The sequence below is a fragment of the Silene latifolia genome, chromosome 6 (genome assembly GCF_048544455.1).
Source record: "Silene latifolia isolate original U9 population chromosome 6, ASM4854445v1, whole genome shotgun sequence".
Taxonomy (NCBI): Eukaryota; Viridiplantae; Streptophyta; class Magnoliopsida; order Caryophyllales; family Caryophyllaceae; genus Silene; species Silene latifolia.
In genome coordinates, this window is record NC_133531.1 from 14,426,003 (window position 1) to 14,436,031 (window position 10,029).

At 35.6% G+C, this 10,029-nt stretch overlaps 3 long non-coding RNA genes across 3 annotated transcripts; 2 read left to right on the forward strand and 1 right to left on the reverse strand.

Annotated features, from left to right (window-relative positions):
* Positions 1-303: 303 nt before the first annotated feature.
* On the reverse strand, positions 304-2,392 carry LOC141658611 (uncharacterized). Its single transcript, XR_012549310.1, has 3 exons — positions 2,243-2,392; positions 1,802-1,994; positions 304-639 (listed from the first exon to the last, which is right to left on the reverse strand). It is a non-coding gene; the product is annotated as an uncharacterized LOC141658611 (long non-coding RNA).
* Positions 2,393-3,779: 1,387 nt separating this feature from the next.
* Positions 3,780-5,644, forward strand: LOC141658612 (uncharacterized). Its single transcript, XR_012549311.1, has 3 exons — positions 3,780-3,929; positions 4,178-4,370; positions 5,529-5,644. It is a non-coding gene; the product is annotated as an uncharacterized LOC141658612 (long non-coding RNA).
* A 966-nt stretch (positions 5,645-6,610) lies between these two features.
* LOC141586428 (uncharacterized) lies at positions 6,611-8,736 on the forward strand. The gene is made up of 3 exons (XR_012519519.1): positions 6,611-6,668; positions 6,777-7,610; positions 8,245-8,736. It is a non-coding gene; the product is annotated as an uncharacterized LOC141586428 (long non-coding RNA).
* Positions 8,737-10,029: the final 1,293 nt, after the last annotated feature.

Genomic DNA, 10,029 nt, shown 5'->3' on the forward strand with positions numbered 1-10,029 from the left:
TACATCTTTGGTTTACAAAAGCTCGACAAAGTCGGCAATTGCGAGTGTTAAGTTCTCGTTGAAAAGCATATGTTGTGCCTCTTCCGATTAGCTCGTTTGGTTAGTTTGCATCCTCCTTGACACCACCACCACCAGCCACTAGCCACGAACCATGAATATTAGCCAATATTTTTGACATAATATACAAAAACATTACCGCAGTTTCTAAAAAGATCCTGCAAATAAAGGGAGGGGTGGTTGGATATTCACAAATTATGCACGATCGGACATGCATACAATACAATTTTCAAAATGTCGATTTATTGTTGAAACCACGTATTTCCAAAGTATCATTTGCATAAAGTTGTACATATAAATATATAATATATACCCGGATTATATAAATATGAGAAATTGATATTATTTGACCATCGAAATTTAAGGTACTCTGCAAATTTCCTTTCCACTTTCGACACGTATGGTGGAGAATAATCATGAGAGTCTTAGATTAGAGGTATAACTGGTAAATTAAAACCTTTTTTTTTTTGTAATCGGGCGGTGGAGTTTGACAACTTCGGCTATTTCATCATCCTTCTCTCCTTTTCCTGTGAAAATTACACTTCCTATCAGCTCTTTTTGGAGCATTGTTGCCTGCAATATCTACATTTCATAGAGGTGTGTTAAACCAAACAAGAGAAAGAAGGGCAATAAAAAAACCTCGCTTTGGTCTAGAACTCATATTTGGATCAATATTAAACCCAAGCATATAGAAAAACTCGAAAAATGAAACCCAAACACAGAGACCATTAAACTCATCAAGTAATCAATCAAATCTAAGTTCTAATAAAGCAAGCTTGTGACAAAAGGATGATCAATAACTAAGTCTAAAAAATGTCCGCTAGCAGGGACCTCATTCCCTTAATCCAAGACATATTCCAGCAAATTCAAACAATAGTCTCACTCAATAGTCTGCCAAAAGCCATAGGGGAAAAAAACAAGCTAAATCCCGCCCATCTACACCTCTCCCAGCATCCCTCTCAATCTTTACAAAACAACACTCAAATCACCAGCCCCATAAACAAAACCAATCATAAATAAAAGCATAGCCTGAGAGTGTAAACGAGACAGCCTTGAACACTTTCGTTTCAACAAAACCAGGCATAAATAAAAGCATGATCTTCCAAAAAAAGATGAGAAAGAGGAAAGAAATGGGAGTGTACAGTGAAGTCTTATATTAACAGAAAACTCTGTGATCATATGAAAAGAACCTTGATCCTTCATATGGACAGGAAAACCAAAAATTCCTCACAGTTAATCCTCAATAATCAATCACATTATTATAATAATTTTTATTAAAAAAAACCCTGAGATCAGCACGAAACAGGAGCATAGAAATAGAACTTGGGGCAGCGATAATAATAACTATCGGGACGTTTTTTAACTTGCTCATGTGTTTCTCTTACAACTGATGTAGGGTTTAGAAATATAGTAATTGTTTGTCTCTTACAACTGAATTAGGCTAAAATCAGCTTGACTGGGGGGGCGGGGGGAGGGGAGGAGGGGATTAAGATGTACCAACTTTCCTGACCACGGCATCGTACTTTGTCACATGTATGGGCAGTCCTGCAAAATCTAAATTGTGCAATGACGGCACAACATCAACTTGCCCAACAAAGTCGACAAATAAGTAGCATTTAGAGAAAGGCCAACACAGTAATTGACAATATAACATGAGATTTTTTTGTAGTCAAATATAAAAGACAATTTAACACAGCTACATAAAAGAAAAACAAGCAGTCAGCTGACAAATAGATAGGCTTACCCGAATATACACTGCTGTGAACATTATCCTTACTGAATCTTTTGAAGACGTTGCTTTTTACTGAATCTTTTGACATAAAAGGTCTTTGAAGTTGAGATTTAACATGATTTAGGCTGTTATCCAAACATCAAGTTATGAGCGTCATGTTTCGGGAAAAGAGTTCCATCAACGTCTCAATGCTTCTTGAACCAAACTATTGTCAACACAGAAAAAATGAATAAAATGAGTAAGTGGACAATTAAGGCAGCAGAAGCCACAAAGCCTTGGATTAGCTGAACTCATAAAACAGATACAATCTAAAATACCAAATCCCAGCTCATGACCCAGGGTGTCATTTTTGCGAGTTGTATTGCATCCTTGATTACTCGAGTTCACATTCAAATTGGGAATTAGAAGCAATAGTATTGGCAACAGGGGGAACATATAATCTCGTTATAATACCTTGAAGGTTGACTTAAAGGAGAAAATGAAGCAACAACAGGGCTAAGTGGCTTCTCCTTCTTGTGGCCAGTAGCAAGACACCTTGTTTGAAGTGAAGATAACCCATGTTTTAGATCTATCAACCAAAATACAACAGATATTACAAAGGTGCTACATAGTAAAGATCAAAACTTTGACGAATTTGCCAGAATTTCTTGGTTAATTAGCGTTAATGAGCAAAATAATTAGATAATAAGCGTTCATTTGAAACTATTTGGGTCCATAGTGTCCACATCATCACTTTTTATTTTTTTCCAATTTTTATATGAAACCGCTAAGAAACCTAGCGGATTCACTTAGTTTTTTTTTAATATATAAAAGGCAAAACCGCTAGGAATCTTAGCGGCTTACCATATCAGTACGGTCATTTTGTAGAATAGCTAATGGAAGTTGTTGAAAATTGTTGTAAACTTTGTAACAAGCCGCTGAAGTTCTCAGCGGCCTTGCTCTTCATTTTTTTTTTTTTTTTCTAAAATAAAACAAATACAAATATTTGGACGATGACATTTTGTAAAGCCGCTAAGTTTCTTAGCGGTTTTATATAAAAATTAGAAAAAAAATAAAAAGTGATGACGTGGACACTATAGACCCAAATAGTTTCAAGTGAACCCTTATTATCTAATTATTTTGCTAATTAACACTCATTAACCAAAAAATTCAATTTGCCATACTCAAAATCAACCCAACTTCTCTTATAACTAAATTATAAGGAAAAACATCATTGAAAAGCAAAAACAACATTAAAGATTGTAAATTTCAGCCGAATGATGTTGTTTTCTGCGGTTTTTCTCATCATTTGTGCAATATTTACCTCATTGTTATGGCCTCCATGTCAAGGTGTATGCTTAAAGATTGTAAATTTCAGCCGAATGATGTTGTTTTTGCTTTTCAATGATGTTTTTCCTTATAATTTAGTTATAAGAGAAGTTGGGTTGATTTTGAGTATGGCAAATTGAATTTTTTGGTTAATGAGTGTTAATTAGCAAAATAATTAGATAATAAGGGTTCACTTGAAACTATTTGGGTCTATAGTGTCCACGTCATCACTTTTTATTTTTTTCTAATTTTTATATAAAACCGCTAAGAAACTTAGCGGCTTTACAAAATGTCATCGTCCAAATATTTGTATTTGTTTTATTTTAGAAAAAAAAAAAAATGAAGAGCAAGGCCGCTGAGAACTTCAGCGGCTTGTTACAAAGTTTACAACAATTTTCAACAACTTCCATTAGCTATTCTACAAAATGACCGTACTGATATGGTAAGCCGCTAAGATTCCTAGCGGTTTTGCCTTTTATATATTAAAAAAAAACTAAGTGAATCCGCTAGGTTTCTTAGCGGTTTCATATAAAAATTGGAAAAAAATAAAAAGTGATGATGTGGACACTATGGACCCAAATAGTTTCAAATGAACGCTTATTATCTAATTATTTTGCTCATTAACGCTAATTAACCAAGAAATTCTGGCAAATTCGTCAAAGTTTTGATCTTTACTATGTAGCACCTTTGTAATATCTGTTGTATTTTGGTTGATAGATCTAAAACATGGGTTATCTTCACTTCAAACAAGGTGTCTTGCTACTGGCCACAAGAAGGAGAAGCCACTTAGCCCTGTTGTTGCTTCATTTTCTCCTTTAAGTCAACCTTCAAGGTATTATAACGAGATTATATGTTCCCCCTGTTGCCAATACTATTGCTTCTAATTCCCAATTTGAATGTGAACTCGAGTAATCAAGGATGCAATACAACTCGCAAAAATGACACCCTGGGTCATGAGCTGGGATTTGGTATTTTAGATTGTATCTGTTTTATGAGTTCAGCTAATCCAAGGCTTTGTGGCTTCTGCTGCCTTAATTGTCCACTTACTCATTTTATTCATTTTTTCTGTGTTGACAATAGTTTGGTTCAAGAAGCATTGAGACGTTGATGGAACTCTTTTCCCGAAACATGACGCTCATAACTTGATGTTTGGATAACAGCCTAAATCATGTTAAATCTCAACTTCAAAGACCTTTTATGTCAAAAGATTCAGTAAAAAGCAACGTCTTCAAAAGATTCAGTAAGGATAATGTTCACAGCAGTGTATATTCGGGTAAGCCTATCTATTTGTCAGCTGACTGCTTGTTTTTCTTTTATGTAGCTGTGTTAAATTGTCTTTTATATTTGACTACAAAAAAATCTCATGTTATATTGTCAATTACTGTGTTGGCCTTTCTCTAAATGCTACTTATTTGTCGACTTTGTTGGGCAAGTTGATGTTGTGCCGTCATTGCACAATTTAGATTTTGCAGGACTGCCCATACATGTGACAAAGTACGATGCCGTGGTCAGGACAGTTGGTACATCTTAATCCCCCTCCCTCCCCCCCCCCCCCCCAAGCCGATTTTAGCCTAATTCGCTTGTAAGAGACAAACAATTACTATATTTCTAAACCCTACATCAGTTGTAAGAGAAACACATGAGCAAGTTAAAAAACGTCCCGATAGTTATTATTATCGCTGCCCCAAGTTCTATTTCTATGCTCCTGTTTCGTGCTGATCTCAGGGTTTTTTTTAATAAAAATTATTATAATAATGTGATTGATTATTGAGGATTAATCGTGAGGAATTTTTGGTTTTCTGTCCATATGAAGGATCAAGGTTCTTTTCATATGATCACGTAGTTTTCTCGTTAATATAAGACTTCACCGTACACTCCCATTTCTTTCCTCTTTCTCATCTTTTTTGGAAGATCATGCTTTTATTTATGCCTGGTTTTGTTGAAACGAAAGTGTTCAAGGTCAATTTGTCTCGTTTACACTCTCGTGCTATGCTTTTATTTATGATTGGTTTTGTTTATGGGGCTGGTGATTTGAGTGTTGTTTTGTAAAGATTGAGAGGGATGCTGGGAGAGGTGTAGATGGGCGGGATTTAGCTTGTTTTTTCCCCTATGGCTTTTGGCAGACTATTGAGTGAGACTATTGTTTGAATTTTTTTGAATATGTCTTGGATTAAGGGAATGAGGTCCCGCTAGCGGACATTTTTTAGACTTAGTTATTGATCATCCTTTTGTCACAAGCTTGCTTTATTAGAACTTAGATTTGATTGATTACTTGATGAGTTTAATGGTCTCTGTGTTTGGGTTTCATTTTTCGAGTTTTTCTATATGCTTGGGTTTAATATTGATCCAAATATGAGTTCTAGACCAAAGCGAGGTTTTTTTATTGCCCTTCTTTCTCTTGTTTGGTTTAACACACCTCTATGAAATGTAGATATTGCAGGCAACAATGCTCCAAAAAGAGCTGATAGGAAGTGTAATTTTCACAGGAAAAGGAGAGAAGGATGATGAAATAGCCGAAGTTGTCAAACTCCACCGCCCGATTACAAAAAAAAAAAAAAAGGTTTTAATTTACCATTATACCTCTAATCTAAGACTCTCATGATTATTCTCCACCATACGTGTCGAAAGTGGAAAGGAAATTTGCAGAGTACCTTAAATTTCGATGGTCAAATAATATCAATTTCTCATATTTATATAATCCGGGTATATATTATATATTTATATGTACAACTTTATGCAAATGATACTTTGGAAATACGTGGTTTCAACAATAAACGACATTTTGAAAATTGTATTGTATGCATGTCCGATCGTGCATAATTTGTGAATATCCAACCACCCCTCCCTTTATTTGCAGGATCTTTTTAGAAATCATGTAATGTTTTTGTATATTATGTCAAAAATATTGGCTAATATTCATGGTTCTCGTGGCTAGTGGTCGGTGGTGGTGGTGGCGGTGCGAAGGAGGATGCAAACTAACCAAACGAGCTAATCGGAAGAGGCACAACATATGCTTTTCAACGAGAACTTAACATCGCAATTGCCGACTTTGTCGAGCTTTTGTAAACCAAGATGTACGCCATGGAGGCATATCCACTAGATGGTGAGGCATGGAAGTGTCAAGTGCAAGCTCGTGCTCCATTAGGAGACTCTTAGGGGTAAGAATAAAGGGCATGGACTCTGAAGTTCTTTGTATAAATCTACGTTTCCTATGAAACTAAAGACTTATTGTTCCTTAGTTTTGGAATATGATGGTATAACACAAATTGACACTTTTTTAGTCTTCGATTTGGTAGTCGTCTCTGATAATTTGTCACAAACGCTTTCTGAATTTTGCCACGTTCTTTGAATTTGTGACCCAGATTATCATTAGAAGATGTAATAGTTTCGTCTACTTTCAAAATCCTTTATATCTAACATTGAACAAGGAAATTCTATCTCTTTGATATACATTTGAAAGTTATTTTGGGTCTCAATGATACACCTTATCCTGTGGTCTTCTATGCTACAAAGACTTCGTTTGTTGTGTAAAGCTTGGGAGATGAACACTAAGGTCGTTATGACTTTGCAAGTAAGTATCTTGTCTCCCTCTATGCACTCATTTAAGGTGCACTGTCTGTTTTGGTTTATATGTAAATTTAGTAACTGGATTTTGCTTTTGGTTGCGAACTGGTGTTAGGGACACTCTTATGGCTCGTTTTCAGCTCAGGTCACAGCTTAGTTTGGAGACGAATTTGCAGCTATTATGTAGCAGGTAGGGTTTCATTACCCGTTGCATCTTTTTCATGGATAAACTGGTTTAGTTACTTGGGTTTTGGGGTTTAAAAATATATGTTTTTAATTTGTTCGAGTGCGGACCTTTAATGGGGGTAGGTTGTGTGTGCAATTATATTATAGCTTCTATGTTTAAAAATCTCATGTGTTTAATTTGAGATTTATTAAAAACTAGCAGTGGTAAAGTCTAGATCATCCCTCATTTGTGCATAACCTTACTGGGATATTTCCAAGTTTCCATCTTTCCTTCGTTCTTCTATGTTCCCCTTTCTCCCTGCACCTTCGTCTTCTCCTTAAACATTATTACACAGTGATTTGGTCTGTTGTATCCCCTATATGTTGTAATTATTATTACAGCGAATTATCACGCACTGATTAAGAGCCCGGTTGTATCTTGATACGGGAAATCACATTTATCAGAAGCTTAAAGGAAGTAATAAAATAAAATAAAATAAAATAAAATAAAATAAAGAGTAAAACCAATACAAGAATCAGGGTAGCAGACTATAACCTCAGACATCCTGGAGAATGTGAAGAAGAAGCTGATGGGTTCTGAGGAAGGCGAGGGAATGAGAAAAAGGGCTAAAGAAGTCAGTCAAACCCTCTGTGGTTCTATGGCTCAAGGTGGCGCAATTGAGCTGGATATGGCTTCATTCATCGCTTATGTCATAGGAGCATGAGGAGTGGAGGAAGGTATGGGGAGAAATGAGGGCACGGAAGTCAGAAGCAAGTCGTAAAGGTACGATCTTGACCTACAATTCTCTTAACGTCTGTTCCAAATCCTCTCTATTCCCTATTTACCACGGCCTCTCAGTCATAGTTATAAGTTAGCAGTTATTAGTGAGGTCAAATTTATTGTGTCGTTTTAAATATCAGTTAACAGCTCAATTACTCCCTCTTAATAGTCAATTTAAATGTCTCGTATCTCGAATTGCAGAGTAGATAACCTATTATGATGGACTTGGTCAAATACCATACTTAGTTGAGCTCGGCTAATGCAATGAGCCAATGAGCCATAGCCTACTGCTTATACAGGTCGTCTATTTAACGACTGTTATTGCACGCGATATCAGAAGTAACCTTTTTATTATCGAGTCTCAGACCCATCAGCCATTAACTTTCCCATAAGCGCAAAACAATAGCGAAAGTTCCAATTATTAGGAAGATGACTAATAAGTGAGGAACTTAAATTATATATACAGAGTACTTTTCCACTTTGTTCTCATGCTTTTCGCCAAAGCTAGCAAAGGAATTAGTTTAGTTGTCACTATAAAGGCAAAAAGGAAATACGACCTTCAATATTCTACATGACCATTTGATACTAACTCGAAGTTTAATACTGTAATACATCTCTCCATTGGCGCGCCACAAAGAGAAGAAAGCAACAACAATGGTGGCTAACTCATCATCAGTAGTAACAGTCCATCCACTTTCAAGTTACAGTTTTGGAACAAAATAACCCAAGCTTGAGAAAAGCACTTCCGTTGTTGATCGTCTTGCTCGTATGAGAGTCAAGTATACATCTTTTTCTCTAATTCAATTACCATTTTACTGAAATTTATTCACCATGATTCATCTTTTTGTTTGATTTAATTAGTTCATGTAATTTGATGTGTCTGGTATTGTATTGGGTTATGTTCTGATCTGGGCCACCTTCAATTTGTTTTGATTTGTAAATTATGCTTGTTATTTGACACTTTTAATTGATTTTTATGTTTTTAGTGATTTTTATGTGATTATAATGAAGACCCATGTCTAAAGTTTTGATCTTTTGTCAAAAACTTGTCAATTTGATGGTGTAATGTAGTCATTGGGTTGGAGATAGTTATTAGCGGAGTAATAGAGCTCAAATGAACTAGAAAAAGGAGCTGGTTATAAGATAACTACAATGGCTCATGAAATTACTGACCGCTGCAGTTTTGTTACTATTACCTCATATTGTACCATGGCTACAACAAGCAAAAGTTATAAAAAGCAGGTGTAGAAGGTAGGCAAACGAAAAACTGAGAAAGTCGAAGAAAAGGAAAGCAAAAGGGGAGAAGCCATAAGAGTACCAAATGGTAAATGTAATGTGTATGCATAAAACAAAAATGGAAGAAGGGAGGAGGTGCACGGAGAAGTTATAAAAGTGAAAGAAACAGTAGGACCTTAAGATATGCAATTTCACATGTATTTCAGTATTTCTCAAGTAAATGTGTCATCCAACTAAGAGGTAATACCTCTTAAATCATAAACTCTCAGAGCTCAAAGTGTCTTTCAATGATGCATACCCATTTGCAAAACGGAGAACGACAATTCCAGGCTTATTACGGCAATAATAGAGGATGCTCTTCTCATGTATTCAAGAATCTCATAGGACTTTATTAAACCATGATTAAAAGACAAGCGGGAGAATTTAACACATTAGAAATGTCCTACAGACCAATTCAAATGATCACGTCCATTGCATTACCAGTATTTCCAACACTTGATACCTGATTTTCAGTGCTTTGATATATTCGACGCCAAAAGAAAATAAACCTAGGCAATGCCCTGACTGTAGATGCTGGATTGGTAAAAGTCTCAAAGATGGGTCCATCCCACATGGCCGTATATAGTCCAAACTCATTCATCCAAACAAGAAAGCAAAGTTGATAGGTTTTCATTGTAATCATATTGCAGTATACATTTGTGCAAAAATTCTTTCTAATTAAAGTTAAGACTCTTAAGAGGGGATGGCAAATCGCAATACTCTTTTACAATCATGAGTTGGCACCCAGATAAGAGGGGTTTCCTCCTCTCTTCACATGCCATTTTCACTAATATCTCCCCACCTAGGAACATGCCACCAGTTACAGAGTTGTCATATCTACTTGATTAATGTAAAGAGCACACATAGTTACATTCCTAGCTCACTTGAAAAGTTAAACATAAGGTGAATAATTTCCTCAACCCTTGGTCTCCTTAATCCTCAAATTAAAGCAATTGCTATCAATTAACTAAACCGGTAGACAAACATAACCAATTGTCATATTAGATACTCCCTTTATTTCTTCATGATCTTTAAATTTTTCAAAATATCCCCCATTTATTTTGCAAAGAAGGAAAAATACGATGAAAATACTACTCTTTTATGAAGAAAATCATAGCAGAAAGCCCAAAAATATATAGCACATATA